Source organism: Mandrillus leucophaeus, unplaced genomic scaffold, assembly GCF_000951045.1.
Source record: "Mandrillus leucophaeus isolate KB7577 unplaced genomic scaffold, Mleu.le_1.0 Scaffold873, whole genome shotgun sequence".
In the NCBI taxonomy this organism is placed as follows: Eukaryota; Metazoa; Chordata; class Mammalia; order Primates; family Cercopithecidae; genus Mandrillus; species Mandrillus leucophaeus.
Genome location: NW_012109508.1, coordinates 285,371 through 288,852, shown reverse-complemented (window position 1 = coordinate 288,852; position 3,482 = coordinate 285,371). Strand labels below are relative to the sequence as shown.

Genomic DNA, 3,482 nt, shown 5'->3' with positions numbered 1-3,482 from the left:
CAGCCCTAAAAAAGGATGAATTCATGTCCTTTGTAGGGACATGGATGAAGCTGGAAACCATCATTCTGAGCCAACTATCACAAGGACAGAAAACCAAACACCGCATGTTCTCACTCATAGGTGGGAATTGAACAATGAGAACACTTGGACGCAGGGTGGGGAACATCATACACCGGGGCCTGTTGTGGGATGGGGGAGGGGGAAGGAATAGTGTTAGGAGATATACCTAATGTAAACAACGAGTTAATGGGTGCAGCACACCAACATGGCACATGTATACATATGTAACAAACCTGCACTTTGTGCCTATGTACCTTAGAACTTAAAGTATAATAATAATAAAAAAAGAGCAAGCGTATTGTGAGTAGACAGGGGTGAGGGGCTCTATAGCACATTTCATAGGAGACACTTGTCAAAATTCCTTATTAGGCATCTCTGTCTTTGCCCTCAAAGTTCCTCCCCTACCAGTTTCCATATCTTTCCCCTTTATCTTTCCTCACACCTCTCTAAAATCCCCTCTAAAATAATATAAAAACAAAATAAAATTCTCTCTATAGTCCCAAGCAATCCTGTAATCAGCATCAGCTTGCGTATCTCACTCACCAAATGGCAGACTGATTTCTAGAGACATGGTAACCATCTAGTGTTCCTCAAAGTCAACCCCATGGGGTATGTTAGCCTTCCCACCATGTGGCTTATTAAAGTCTTTTTCCCACAAAAGTGGCTGTCCTTCTATGCAGGAATATAGCTGCCAGGAAAACGTGATTTCTCCACATTGCTTCAGAAACAATAGGAATTGCCACATTGTCCCCCAACAGAAAGTCGGCTGCTCTCACGCTCAGTTTCAGATTACCCTCCTTCAGGCATGGACATCCATGGGTTTTCCAAAGCTGGGTCATGCCCTGTCTACAAAACACCCAGAACCTGACCTTACCATAGCACTGATAACGAAACTTGACCTATCTTTCTCTGCACCCCCACCCCATCCCAGGCTAGAAGCTCATTGCTCTGTGTGTGTTTTTTTCATATCTCCCACGCTTAATGCAAAACTGGAAACATAGAAGGTATTCAATAAATGGTTCTGAATAAATAAAATATATGTGGTATGGTTGTATTTAGTGGGCAGTTGGTAAGAATTTTATGCTCTAAAGAGCTGTTAATCACTGGAATATGTGATTGAGGGAGGTAATGCCTTTTCCACCTTGGATGGTTTAAAAATTGATAATAATTGCAACATATATTTTAATACAGTTTTAGTTTTCAAAGTATTTTCAATAAAATATTTTATTTAATTATCTTTCCCACCCCATGAGATTTCAGGATGGTAACATTGAGTTTGTAAACACTTCTGGCTGCTAGATGGTAGAGGTGGGACAGACGTTTTATCTTTTGAATATAAATTGGTGTATCCTTTTAGGGTAATATATTTTAAAAGCCTTAAGAATGTAGATACACTTTGAATTACAAAATAGGCTTCTAGAAATTTATCCCAAATGAACAGAAAAAAAAATTTCTGTACAAAGAGAATATCACCCTCCTACTTCTAGAATCCAATATTCTGTTTTCATTTTGGTATTTATAAAAACAGAATCATGAGGAATAGATCTAAATATCAAATCATAAGGGATTGTTTACCTAGATCATGTCATCGTCATATCACGAAATATTATTTAATCTTTAAAGTAATGTGATGAACCAATGATATAGAAATATGGAAAAAGTAAAAAAGAAACTGAATACAGAAAGTGGATGTGTTTGATCCCAATCTAATGTACATATCTCTATATGTGCACAGAAGAAAGACTGGAAATATATATTGGAAGTAGTTGTTTCTGGGAGGATGATTCTAAAATAAAATGTGATTACTCTTGTAATAAAATAAAAAGCTATTACTATCGTAATTGAGGAGGAAAATCCCAATAAAAAATTTTAACACCACAAAAACAACTCCCTAATGAAAACCTGGCATTTAGTGGTGCAAATACATGGAAAAGCTCTCCCCTAGGTTAGAAGATAGAAATTACTTGTATGCTTGTGGCAAAATTTTCAGCAGTTGCTGACAGACGACCTCCCTGTGCTAATCAGGGTGAATGACTGAGCCTGTGCCCTGCTTCTCAGCCTGTGTTGAAATGATTTAAAAAACTTTTGATGCTCATGGCCTGCTCACTGGTTTTTCCCTACTTCTCTGAAGTCCATCACTGTGTTTGTCTTAGGGTTATTTGAAAGGTTAGCCATTATTTTTCATTAAACTTCTGACAAGTGGGTAAAAGGCAATTTCACGGAAAAACTCATTTTTCAGAGCCTCAAAGAAGGTTTGGGTCATCTTATTAAAAAGGCATTTAATAAATTCAGTAGGGCTCCCTCTGAGAAGCTGGATGCTTGTTTTACTCTGGCCCCTGGGCTTCTACTAGTCCTTGTCATGCAAAGCAAGAGGAACCAGAAGTTGAAAGAGTGGTAAACAGGGAAAGAGGGTAGAGAAAGAGGAGAAAGCAGGAGGATCTGGAAGTTCAAAGGCAGGTGGGCTAGGGGAGGGAAAGCACTGGGCTCAAGGTGAAAACCCCACTTCTTTGCCTACTGCCAGGAATTTGAGCATCCCTACCACTTCCTGACATTAGTACCAGTCCCAAAGTCCCTCTCTCCCTCATCACTTTGGTCCATCTGTACAAATACAGCCTGTGTCTACCTGATTTAGTCACCTCTCATGGACAATATGGTCTTTCAAACTTGCTTCACTCAAAACACCTGGGCTATTTATCTAGCAAGATAATTGCTTGTCTCTCTTACTGGCTTATATTCATTCTTTTTTTTTTTTTTCCATTTTATTCAGCTTCCCTCAGAAGCCCTTTCTTTGCAGAAAAGCCGCCTGTCCAACCAGAGTGATAATGGTCAGGGCCCTTAGCTAGGCTGGTCTGGGAGTGGGGCAATTCATATTCCCAGCGCAACTTGTGGGGAAGAGGGAGGGAAACCATGATCCAGCTCTTTACAGTGCATTTTGAGAAAAGGTAGAGTTGACCTATGTAGTGGCTGGAATTCCATCCATCCGTCCATCCACTCACCCACCCATCTATCCATCCACCCATCCATCAACCTACCCAACCATCTTTCCATCCATCCATCAACCCACCCACCCATTTATCCACCCACCAATTATCCATCCATCCACCCATCCATCCATCCATTCATCCATCCATCCATCCATCTATCCATCCACCCACCCATCTGTCCATCCATTAACCTACCCACCCATCTTTCCATCCATCCATCAACCCACCCACCCATTTATCCACCCACCAATTATCCATCCATCCACCCATCCATCCATCCATCCATCCATCCATCCATCCATCCACCCACCCACCCAGCCATCCATCCATCCATCCATTAACCTACCCACCCATCTTTCCATCCATCCATCAACCCACCCACCCATTTATCCATCCATCCATCCATCCATCCATCCATCCATCCATCCATCCATCCAT

The 3,482-nt window shown here is 41.0% G+C and overlaps 1 protein-coding gene across 1 annotated transcript in view; it reads right to left on the bottom strand.

Annotated features, from left to right (window-relative positions):
- PRLR (prolactin receptor) overlaps positions 1–3,482 on the bottom strand; it is a 186,931-nt gene that overhangs the window by 49,512 nt on the left and 133,937 nt on the right. The gene's annotated exons all lie outside the window — the stretch shown is intronic.